The sequence below is a fragment of the Octodon degus genome, unplaced genomic scaffold, assembly GCF_000260255.1.
Source record: "Octodon degus isolate 3935 unplaced genomic scaffold, OctDeg1.0 scaffold00046, whole genome shotgun sequence".
Taxonomy (NCBI): Eukaryota; Metazoa; Chordata; class Mammalia; order Rodentia; family Octodontidae; genus Octodon; species Octodon degus.
Window position 1 is genome coordinate 9080337 of NW_004524622.1, and position 13105 is coordinate 9093441.

At 38.9% G+C, this 13105-nt stretch overlaps 1 protein-coding gene across 1 annotated transcript in view; it reads left to right on the top strand.

Moving 5' to 3' along the window:
• Positions 1-13105, top strand: part of Cpeb3 (cytoplasmic polyadenylation element binding protein 3) — a 239286-nt gene that overhangs the window by 58154 nt on the left and 168027 nt on the right. The window lies entirely within an intron of this gene.

Genomic DNA, 13105 nt, shown 5'->3' on the forward strand with positions numbered 1-13105 from the left:
TTTTTTTAAAAAATGTTGTTTTTAAACCTTTTATTTGGTACAGGATCTTGCCACCCAGCTCTGACTCATACGGATCCTCCTGTCTCAGCCTCCCCAGCACTGGAATTATAGGCATGTGCTACCATGCCTGGTTTTGGTGGCTGACATGGTGTACCCTGGGTTCTGGGACTGGCTCAGCATGTGTTGCCAGGGATCAAACCTGGGTCCTGTCCTTGAGCTTGCCAAGCAGGCACTTAGACTGCCGAGCTATTGCCCCAGCCTATATCTGTCTGTCTGTCTGTCTGTCTGTCTGTCTGTCTGTCTGTCTGTCTTTTTGAGACAGAGTGACATTATATAGTCCAGGCTAGCTGAGAACTCATGATGATCCTCCTGTCTCAACCTCCCTAGTACTGGGATTACGTGCATGTGCCACCATGCTATGCCTGGCTTATATTGTTTCTTTTGGATTTTTGTTCCAAATCATAATCCATGCATTGTAGTTTTTGGGTTCTGTATTGTTTTGATGTCTCCACCAAATAGCTATAGCTAACATAGAGGACCAGAAGGTCAATACTGGCTTCTCCATTTTCATGTAAATTACCTGTATCTTTTGTTGTTGTTGTTTTTCACTTTATGTATTTGGTATAGCGTCTTACTGCGCAGCTCAGACTTGTAGCTATCGTCCTGTTTTCAGCCTCCTCAGCGCTGGGATTACAGGTGTGTGCCACCACACCTGGACTTCGTTGCTGGCTCAGTATGCCAAAGGGGCGGGGCCAGCGGCGGCATGTGGGATGGGGGATCAAACCCTGGTCCCTGCACTTGCTCAAGCAGGTACTTAGTCTGCTGAGCTATCTCTCCGGCCCCTAATTACCTGTATCTTATTTAATTCTTACACATTTTTCTGAATCAGGGATTATTACTATTATTTTTTATGTGTTTAGTATAGAGTCTACAGGGTCTCAGTACACAGATCAGACTTGAAGTGATTCTCAAACTTTCAGCCTCCCAAGCCCTGGGATTACAGGCGTGCACCACTAAGCCCTGTCTCAGTCACCCTTCTCAGTGTGCCCCTGGGGCACCCTCCCAACAGCATGGTGGATATCAAACCCCGGTTCCTGTGTCTGCCTAATCAGGTGATTTATGAATCAGGGATTATTGTTTTAGTTGTGACTCAGAATAATCACCTAACTAATAAAATAATAGAAGAAGAACAGAAACCCAGGTCTTTTTTTTTTGAGACAGGGACTTGCTTTGTAGTGCAGGCTGACCCTAAACTCACTATATAGCGCAGATTGGTCTTCAGTTTGCAACAAACTTCCTGCCTCAGCCTCCCAGGTGCTGGGATTATAGGTGTGTGCCACAACATGTGTCTTTTGAAAGAAACCCAGGTCTTTTGAGACTGTCTAGTTCTTCTGTTCTGCTGTAACTGCTTGCCACTGATTTTGTCATATGTCATCTTTCACTATGTCTTTGATGTTGAACTCTTTCTCCAGATTTTCTCCCATTCCCCTCATCCAGAATTGTCCTTATGGCATCGTTCTCTGAAGTAGGCTATTCTGTTTGTCTCTCTGTACTAGAATGTAGACTCCATAATGGCAAATATCTTTTTGCTAAAGTGCCTACATGGGCTATAATAGGACCCAGAATATTTGAGATTCTTGGTAAATATTTATTGAAGGTGTTAATGCTTCAGATTTGTAGATGACTGATTTTGGCATTTATTGGGGTAGCTAGCAATGTAAATAATTTATAAACATCTGATGGCTTACAAGGGATTAAAGCTGAACCATATCCTATCTTCAAACAATCTCTTGATATGTACTAAAATATAGAATACTAAGGTCTAACATAGTGTGTGGGGCCAGGGAGATAGCTCAGTAGAATAAGCACCTGCCTGGCAAGCGCAAGGGCCTGAATTCAATTCCTGGTTCTGCAAAAAAAAAAAAAAAATTGGGCTGGAGAGATAGCTCAGTAGAATAAGAGCTTGGCTGGCAAGTGTAAGGGCCTGAGTTCAATCCCAAGTTCCACCAAAAAAAAAAAAAAAAAAAACACAAAATAAAATAGAGTATGGTATACACAAGAAAGAGTATATACTTGAATCAGAGAAAAAAGATTAAGTTTTTGTGCATGTGGTTGGGAAGCCTCTAGACTGTTCTAATTGCAATTTTCATTTTCTTGGCACAATGAATGGCAGGATTTCTTTTTATTAAAGGCCAAAAAAGGCTAAAAACATGCATATAGGATGTATGATGCTTATTCTACTGAACTATCTCCCCAGCCTCACATACTCTATGTTAGACCTTAATATTCTGTATTTTAGTACATATCAAGAGATTATTTGAGGATAGGATATGGTTCAGCTTTAATCCCTTGTTAAATATATTTTCAGAGTGAGGTATGGTGGTGCATATGTGTAATTCTAGCACTTTGGGAGGCTGACCCAGGAGGATCAAAAGCTTGAGCATAACTTGGGCAATTTAAGGATTTAGCAAGACTGTCTTAAAAAAAAAAAAAAAAAAGGCTAGGGATGTAGCTCAGTGTAAAGGACCTTGTCTAAATCCCAGTGCCAACAAAACAAAAACCAAAAAACAAAGTTTTACTGATTTTGAAATACATATTGACTGCCTAAAATTTAGTAGGGGGAAAATACTGTTCATAATTCTTTCACTTAGAGATAAGTATTCCTCATGTTTTGCTATATTTAGTGCTTATTAGCACTCTTTATATATTTTCATAGTAGACATCATTTGTTGTACATCATTCTATATGCATGTTTTTAGCTTTTTTTACCTTTGATAAAAGGAAATCTTGCCATTTATTGTGATGATAAAGCAAAAATTGCAATTAGAACAACACTGAAACCATCAAGGGACTAGGGTATGTGATTCTAGATGGTGCCAGGAAGTGTTACCTTTGTTTATCTTCTGAATGTGGACAGGTGGATTGTATAACATTAAGTTATAAACATTTTGATGATTGCATAGTATTTCACCATAGAAATCTATTATAATTTCCAAAGTGATTCCATATCTGGAGAATTTAGAGTGTTTTCAATTTTGTTTTATTTTTTTCAGGGGTAGGGACTGAATAGGCCATCTAAATAGACCGTTTCTATTTAGAGCTGAATGGGCAAGGTTCCATAGGCACACCAGGGAATGGAGTAAGGATTGCTGTAAAGATTTCTCGCTAAACAGCAGGAGCACAAGAAAGAACATGGTATTTGGGGAAAACAGAAAACTCAGGGTAGGATCAAAGTAAGTAAGAAATAGGGAGGACCTAGATCACAGGGGGTCTTCTAGCATTCTGTGCTTTCAACTTTCTCAAGTTACAGATATTGAAGGATTTTTTGTTTGCTTGCTTGCTTTCTACAGGCTAGTAATTGTTTTGAGACAGGGTCTCATTATGCAGTTCAGGCTGACCTTCAACTCACAGTGTAGCCTAGACTGTTCTAGAACTCAGTACCTCCTGCTTCAGCCTCCCAAGTGCTGAGATTACAGACATGTACCACCATGCCCTGCTGAAGGATTTTAAAATGAGATCATACCCACAGTAAGGTTTTTAAATTGATGATTGAAGTGCTCACATCTTTGTTTCTGAAAATTACCCAGAGATATAGATTGTTAGGAACCAAACACTGGAAGGAAATAGGACAGGTGATTTGAAAGAAAACAAACTCAGAAATAATTAAGAGTCTGACTGGAAGGACCTGATAATTGCTTGGATGTAAAGAATAGAGAAGAGGCGGGAGTCTCCAGTGATTCCTGGGCTTAGATAGCTGGGGAAATGATTTAGAGTCAAAAATGCTTCAGATGAGACATGTGACCAGTGAGAATTTCAGCACTTCTTTCCTCTCTCTCCTACTCCCCCTTCACTTTTTCCCTCCCTCTGCCTCTCTTTTTGTTTTTTTGAGACAGAGTGTTGATTTGTAGTTCAGGCTGGCCTTGAACTTACAAGGTTGTTCTGACCTTAAATTCTTATTTATTTATTTATTGTATTTAGTACAGGGTCTCACTACACAGATTGGACTTGTAGTGATCCTGCTGTTTTCAGTCTCCCAAGTGCTGGGATTACAGGTGTACACCACCACGCCTGGTCTCAATTGCTATCTCAGAGAGCGCCAGGGGAAGGGCCGGCACAGCATGCTGGAGATTGAACCCCGGTCCTTGAGTCTGCCTAAGCAGGCACTTTAATCCACTGAGCTATCTGGCTGGCCCTTGGCCTTTAACTCTTGGCAGTCCTGCCTTAGCCTCCTGAGTGCTATGGTTACAGCAAGCACCAACATGCCTCACTTTTCTTTCTCCTCCATCCCTTTTTTCCTCTCTTCTTTCCTCCTTCCCTTTCTTCTGGGGCAGTTGTACAGGGCTTGAACCCAGGAACATTCTGCCACATAGCTGTAGTGTCAGCCTCTTGATTTTCATGAAATTGCCAGGGTTGACCCTAACCATGCTATACTTCTGCTTCAGATTTCTGAGAAACTGGAATTAGAAATGTGTGCCACCACACCTGGCATGATTTGACATCCCTTATTCATCCATGATTTTCTGTGACTCTTACCAGGTGGAAAAGAAAGCCTCAGTACGATAGAGTACTTCATAAACTACTTATTACAGGACACAACATCCGAGAGAAAAATAACTATCATTCTGAGTCAAGAGCTTTTTTTTGATTCTAGACTGATTTTTTTATCTTACCTCGAGAATTAGAGTGTGCATTAGCCAGTTAGTCATCTTGTTTGTTGGCATTACAAAGAACTATAAAGAGTGATTAACCAGACAATCATATGGGAGGATCACAGCCAGTAAAAGAAATGAAACCCAGCATTCTTAAGTTGAATACTTAAGAATTCAACTTAAGAAGTCAGAGGTCTGTGGGTGTTATTAGGTAGCCTGAGTTAGCATTAATAAAGTCTTAGCAAAATTGAGATTGGACCTTATGGAATTTAGTTTACAAGACTCAGGTTTGGTGGTGGTTTTTGTTTTGGGTTTTTTTTTTTTTTTTTTTTTTTTTTTTTGCTGTACCGGGGATCAACCTTCCACTTGCCAGGCAGGTGCTTATGTCAGTGAGCTCTCAGGACTTTACACTTGCCAGGCAGATGCTCATGCCACTGAGCTATCTCCCAGGCACCAGGTTTGTTTGTTGTTTTTTTATGTATTTGGTACAGGGTCTCACTATGGAGCTCGGACTGATAGTGACCCTCCAGTTTTCAGCCACCCTAGCGCTGGGATTGCCAGCGCACGATACCACGCCCAGTCTTGGTAGCTAGCTAGGTGCACTTGGGCAGGACCGGCACTGCATGCGGTACTGGAGATCAAACCCAGGTCCTTGCGCTTGCCTAAGCAGGCGCTTAGACCCCCTGAGCTATCTCCACAGCCCCATGAACTTTTTGATATTGCTTATATATTGCTTCCTCTCTTGAGAGATGAACATTTCCATTCTGCACATTCACGTATTTGGTGACTGCTATGACCTCCGAATGTCCATTCCTACTGTAATAGCCCAATGAGAAATAGAGAAAGCTGGAGGGGAAGGTAGGAGCTGAGGAATAGTGGGATGGAGGGATGGAGGGGATGTTCTGAGCACTCTGGATCCTAGCTTCAGTGATAAATGAAATTCATAGAAGTGCATCAGCCCCAAAGGTTTTCACATAGAAACAACGCTTTAATTAATTAATTAATTTATTTATTTATTTATTTTGAGAACAGGATCTCACCAGGCAGTTCAGGCTGACCTTAAACTCACTAAAATAGCCCAGGCTGACTTTGAACTAATTGTGATCCTTCTGCCTCAGCCTCCTGAGTGCTGGGATTAGAGGCATGCACGAGCATGCCTGGTTAGAAACAGTGTTGATTAGATAATGTAGGAATTTTTGTTTAACTCTATAATTACTATGTGTAGGCGAATGTGAAAATCTTACCATTATCTGTAACTTTATTTCTTGTGTGTGTGTGTGTGTGTGTGTAACTTTATTTTTATTTCCGCTAGTAAAATACTAGTTCAATAAAAGAGCATTTTTTAGCTGGGCTCCTATAATCCCAGCACTCTAGAAGGCTGTGTCAGGGGGATTGAAAGTTTCACCAAGGACCACCACACACACAAAAAAGCACTTTGGAATGCAGTTTATTGAGGTATAAAATGACATCAAGGCCTGATAGAATGTACCAGACTTTTACCAGTTTTGATGGTACTGAGGCTGGAACCCAGGGTATTGACATTGACATTCATTCCCTTCTCTTTTATATTTTGAGAGAGGGTTCCACTAAATTGCTGAGGCTGGCCTCAAACTTGCAATCCTCCTGCTTCAGCCTCCTAAGTACTGGGATTATAGGCATGTGCCACCACACCTGGCCATATTGTATCATCATAGTGCTCATTGATAGGAAAAAACAAGTAGTAAAAAGTTTTATTATTCATATCTATGTAATTTTATCAAAATAGTTGAATCTAGTAAAAAAAAAAACAATTGGCCTTTATGCTACAAAAATACTTATACTTTGTAGCATTTTTATAATTCTGATGAAACATTTTGCAGTATTTGTCAAATTAAACTTTGTGTTGATTTTCAGCAGAATAAAGACAGATTGTGTTACTACTTCAGGTTGTTGTAAAGTTAAGCTTCAGGTTATTAGCAGAATTTAAACTGCACTCACAATGGCTTTTTCAGTTGTGGGGAATCAAACCTTAGAGCCCATACTTGCTACAAAAACATAAATTAAACATTTTAGAAGATTTGGTGCTAAATGGGAGATTGATTTTTATCATATTTTGACATAGAATCTTCAGTATACCAAAGACATGAGCACAGAGCACAGCAGAAGATAGAAAAATTATTTAATATCTTACGGCTTACTACCTATCTGCCAGTCTAGATTATTATGTATTACCTATTAACTTTGTGATCCAAAATATGAAATGTTATTTCAGAGTAGCTGTTTTTTTTTTTTTTTAAAGAGGTGGGCCATGTAGGTATAACACAAGCTTTTTATTTTAAAATATAATGGGATATTTAATGCTTTAATTGAAGCTGAGATTCTGTTAAATGTGAAACATACAAAAAGGCTTACTATAAAAAATTCAAGACCTTTAGTTACAAAAAGCCAGAGCTCTGTCTTTTGAGATGAACTCTTACTGTGTTGCCATGGCTCGGGACTCAGTGGGCTCAAGCAAGCCTTCTCCCTAGTATCCTGAGTAGCTAGGCAGGACTCCAGGGGTACAGCCATGCTCCTGGCTAGAAAAATCTCTTGATAGTGAATATATTCTCTCATGATGTGGAGTGTAATGAAGGTTGAAGCAGGCAAAGGAGATAAGTGACATATTTCTGTTAGAGCAAATAAATAATACAGAATGTATTGAACATTAAGATGTCAAAAGACACTGAAAGAGTGAAGATTTCAGCAAAGAGGACAAAGCCAGGTAAAAGAATGCTTGAGCTTTTGTTACAATAATTAAATATTCAAAAAGACAACCATTTTATGTTGTCCAGGAAGTTAAGCAATTGCTCATTTTATATTCATTCCTCTTTTTTTAAGCCACAAGCAAGTAAGCTGCATTGGGGATTTGTATTAAGAAATTTCTTTTAGGGAGTGTATAAGCCAGTTCAAAACCCAGTCTTTTAATCTCCTGTGGCATGATCATAATATTCATGATGCCCCTAAGACACTTGATGTTTGTTCTAAACCATAAAAGAAAGTGTGTGCAGCATAATTTGCCTTGCATATATCATTCATGGCCTGTTCATTCTCACAGAAATCCTTGTAAATCTACCTAGGCAGAAAAAGTATGTATGATGACTATGTTTTATGGATACCATAGTCAGTAGAAGTTATTTATATTGTACAAATTTGATATAAGCTTTTATATATTGTTTCATTTTATTGTAAGCCTAGAGATTCACATGTGTGTTACATGTGGCAATGCTATTAACTAAAGTTTGAATTCAGTAAATATTTAAAAGACATATACTGTACTATGTTTTTAGACTTGTATAAGGTTTATAGTTGACACATTATCTGAATTCTGCCTATAGGAACTAACACCTATGAAACAAAACTTTTTTTTTTTTTTTGTACTAGGAATCAAACTCGGTACCAGACCAGGCAGGCACTGTGCTAATGAGCTATATCCCCATTCTTTTTTCTTTGTGGTGCTGGGGATTGAACCCAGGATGTTGTGCATCGGAGGCAAGAGCTCTACCTCTGAGCCACATCCCCAGCCCAAAACAAAGTATCTTAAAAGCAAGTACTAGATTATGTGTTAGTTGACAGAAATAGTCAAGGATAGAAAATTAATGAATCTTTGTGGCTCCATTTCAAAAGATAGGTGAGCTTTGACTAGATAAAATGGGGATCCAAAATGACAAAAATAAGCAATAAGTAAATTATTGAGTAGGTCTTTTAGATGAGAGCGAGCAGCGAGTACATTTTAGATTTACTGAATGATAAGGATGGTTTGATTGTTCTTCAGGATTATAAATAAAATGAAGTTTTGTTTTGTTTAGACCAAGTCTCACTTATGTAGTTCAGAGCAGCCTTGAACTCACTACATAGTCCAGGCTGTCCTTGAATGTTTTTTCCATTGTGCCTCAGCCTCCCAAGCGCTGGCTTAGTGGCATGCACTACCTACCCAGTAAAAGAAACAGGTCTTTATCAGATTCCATTTCATTTTAAAGAGCATTTAAGATATCTTTGTATATGTTCTATCACAAGAGAACATTGATTTGAGAAAGATGAGATAAAAATAAAGTGAGGATGAGATAAAAATAAAGTGAAGTTATAAAATAAGAATTCAATGTTAGACTAATTTGTCATGATAGTGACAGTATTTTGTTTCTGTTTCTGTTTTGTTTTATTGTGAGACAGGACCTCACTGTGTCGCTCAGGCTGGCTTTGAACTTGTGATCTTCCTGCCTCAGTCTCAAGAATGCTGGAATCACAGGCATGCCCCACCATATCTGATTCAGAATTTTAAATGTCTGGTTTAGGAATGTGGAGAACCCTGATGGGATCAGGGTAGTTGCACAATAAAAACAGGTTTAGAAAAGCTGGGTAGGTGGATTAGAGGAGTTTCTGTCTCTGCCACAGTGCAGCCCTGGGGTAGGGAGGCTGACTAGGGATATGATAATTATCTTGAGCATTGCGTGAATCGAAAGAAACCTTACAAAGAAAATAGTGTTAGGACTGCTGACTGATGGTGTGCAGTATGAAAGTTCTGTGTACTTAAAGCAGAATTTACCTTCAGGCTGCTCCCTGCCCCCACCCCTTTCTTTTTCCTTTCCTGTATGGCTTTGCCAAGCTAAAACCTGGTGGCACTGTGTTTCTCACATTCTGCAGGACCCTGTCTACTGAAAACATTGAGAGATAGAGGAGAAGATGCTCTTTTTCCTTTCCTTTGGTACTTTATATAAACCAACTTCTTCTTTCTCTCTGGATTTTATCATCTGAAATCCAAGGTGGTGAAGCTCTTGCTGCTATTTGTATTCTCAAGCTTCTGTGAAGGTTCTTCCTCCTCCCTCCTCTCTCTTTCATTCCTCTTCTTCCTCCTCCTACACTCCTTCCTTTTCCTGTATTGAGAATTGAACTCAGGGCTTCTCACATGCTAGGCAAGCACTCCACCAATGAGTTATATCCACGTCTCTTTTTACTGTCGTTGCCCAGGCTGGCCTTGAACTAGCAGTAGTCTAAGAATGTATGTGTGTGGGCCTGTGAGATAGCTCAGTGCTCCAAATCGCCTGCTTAGGCAAGCTTAGGCAAAGCACACAGGGACCACAGTCTGATCCCCAACCCCGGGGTGCGCTGAGCCAACCACAAAAAAAAAAAAAAAAAAAAGTATGTGTGTGTTTTAATATAGCCCTTCTTTTTTTTTTTTCTCCAGTAACTTTCCTGTCCATTATTTCAGAGTAATCATTGCCAACTTTTTATATACAGTCAGTTCTACTTGTTGGATGCGATTTAGTTGGCACTTGCCTCAATAATAATTCCATAATCTACTGCTATAGATCATGTCTGAGTTTTGCCTGGGTCTATTAGTACTTCTTCATAAAACAGAATTGAAGGTCATCCTGAACTTCAGTGCCTTGGATATGATTATCTTCATATGTATCTTGTTGTATCTATGTACAGTAGTTATTATCTACATTTTTCATATGAGGAAACTGATTTATAGGAAGGTTAACTTGTTCAGTTCTATTGAAAATTGAGCACTTCTAATGTTCTATGGCAAACTTGTTACTTTTTTGTACGTGCAGAGTAGTAGAGCATTAGTTCTGGCTATCATTGTTTTTCCTATTTAAAAGACTAATTATCTGGTATATACAGTTTCATAAATTGCAAGTTCTTTCCTTTTTTTCATTTCCCCTCTTGGCTTTTCTCTCCTCTTTCCTTCCTTGAATCTCCTGAATTCTTAGCTTGGAATGTTATACATGCCTGATAGTCTTATAGAAGGATATTAATCACAATACTGACAGTCTTTTTTTTTTTTTTTTTTTTTTTTGTAGAAACAGGGATTGAACTCAGACCCTTGCACTTGCCAGGCAAGTGCTTATTCTACTGAGCAATCTCCCCAGCCCCCCAGTACTGACAGTCTTTTCTTTTTCTTTTAGGCAGAGTATAAAAAAAGATATACTCATTATGTCATATGGACTGACCTTGAACTCACTTATGTAGCTTGGGGTGGCCTCAGACTCACTTCAGTCCTCCTGCCTCAGCTTCCCACGTGCTGGGATTGCAGAGATCCACCATCATGCCGTACTGTGTTTTGGCTTTTTTTTTCTTTCCTCTGCTTTCAGAAAAGTTTAATATATTCTAGTGAAAGCTAGGGCAAGATATAGAGATATAAATATAGATATGGATATATTCTTAAAATTGTGTTTATGTTCATATATATGTAATTTTTTCATTGATACCTCTTTTTTCTTTTCTTTTTTTTTTTTTGAGGCAATCTCACTATGTAGTTCAGGCTGGCCTTGAACTCACAGTGATCCTCCTGCCTCAGCATCCACATGACCTTATAGGTTGGCTATCTGGGTGATGTATTGTCATTGATAAACATCTGAATATTTACTCTTAGAGGAGTAGTAAGTAGTTCTTAAAACTTTAGGTTGCTTCAGAATCATTTGGCTTCTTAAAGATATATATACATGTATGTATGTATATATACATGTATGTATATATATATCTTTAAGACTCGTGGTGATCCTCTTGCTTTCAACCTTCTCAGCACTGGGATTACAGGTATACGCCATCACGCCCAGACTCTGTGGCTGGTTCAGCCCGCCTTGGGAGTGGGGATGGCGTGGTATGTGGTGCCAGGGATCGAACTGCACTTCCTGTGCTTGCCTAAGCTTGCTTAAGCAAGTGCTTTAATCCACTAACTATCTTGCTGGCCCCTCTTTCTTTTTTTTGAGATAGGGACTTACTATGTAGTGCAGGTTGGCCTTGAACTCACTTAAGTAGCCCAGGCTGGCCTTAAACTCATGGCAGTCCTCCTGCCTCAGTTTCCTGAGTGCTGGTATTACAGACATGTGCCACTAAGCCTGGCTTGATATGTCTTTTAGGCAATAAATGTTTCTACATTGTGAGAATATAATTAATTTTTGTTAACTGAATCAGTGTATAACCTTTAGCCAGCTGTACCTTAAAAGATATAATCCTTTACTTTTCTAAACCAAAATATTTCTTGAACCTTTTCACTTATATGAATATTTCTGAATAGGGGTTGACATGCAAATTGAAGTAAAAACATCAGATTTGGGAGGGGTCTGGCAGTGTAGTTAGGCTGGCCTGGAACTCGTGACTGTCCTCCTGCCTCAGCCTCCTGAATGCTGGGTGCCACCAAGCCCACCTACTTGAGATTTTTTTTTGGAATCATTTAATAGTCTGAGAGATTTAGAATTATAGACTGAATAAATTGTTTTGAATTTATGTTTTTACTTTCCTTTGTTCCTGTAGAATTCAGTTTAAAGAGGAAGCAGGAAAAGTATATTTCTCTTTGACATAGACACCTCCCCCCTAGCAAGAGTGGACAGGTAGTGGTTAGACAATAACAGAAGTGAGAATTGTTAACTAGGAATGATTCTCATCCTAAAGGCAGAAGGGCAAAAGAATGTAAGCTCTGATTTGCCTGGGTTTGAATCCTGGCTCTCGGAAACTTCTGTGATATCCTTTTTTTTTTTTTTTTTAATTCCTGTGAAACCCTCCTGCCTTAGTTTTCTCAATTGTATAATGGGGGTAATAGTATTTACTTCAAGGTTTTATGAGGAAGACATGAGATGAAACAAAGAAACAAAGTAGCCAGATGTGGTGATACACACCTTGTAATTTTAGTCCCCAGGAGGGTTGCAAATTTCAGCCCAGCCTGGGAAATTTAACGATTTAAGGAGACCTGTTTCAACATTAAAAGGGCTGGCCCTACCTGAATCCCCACATCCAGCTTCCAACTCTCAACCAAAGACACTTAAGGTAGTACTGGGTATGTAGCAAGATTGATCAGTTCTGCTGTTGTTTAAATCCAAGAGTTCAGGCTGCGTGAGGTGGGCTGTGCCTGTGATCCCAGAACTCAGGCGGCTAAAGCAGGATTGCAGCCTAGGCTAGATAGTGCGTTCAAAGCCAGCCTGAATTACATGGCAAAACCTTATCTAAAGCAAAAATAAAATATCCAAGAGTTTTTGGTAACCAAGTTGTTGGATTAATAAGAAAAAACATGTTCTGGGATGTACTAAACTGGTATAGGAGTTAGATCATGCTGTGTAATGCACAAGGAAACACTATTATGAGTTTAAATGAGCCAGGGTATATGTGAAAACACTTTATGAGCTGTAAAGTGCTCTATAAATAAAATGTAATAGGAAGAAATTACATTATTTGTAGCTTAAATAGGCTGGAACCTGCATATGTAGCTCAACAGATAATGCTAATATTCCTCTCTTAATCTCCAAAATTAAATTCCAGTGAAGTGATTTAAAGCCACCCCCCCCAATGAATTTTGTAAAATAAATTCAAACACTTTTATGGAAAAATGTTTTTCTGAAATTTTGATTGTGAAATGTTATTCTAAATCTGAAATTCACACACAATTTCAGAGAACTAGTTTCCTAAGCTAAATTCCTGATGTTGATCTTTTTTTTTTTTTTTTT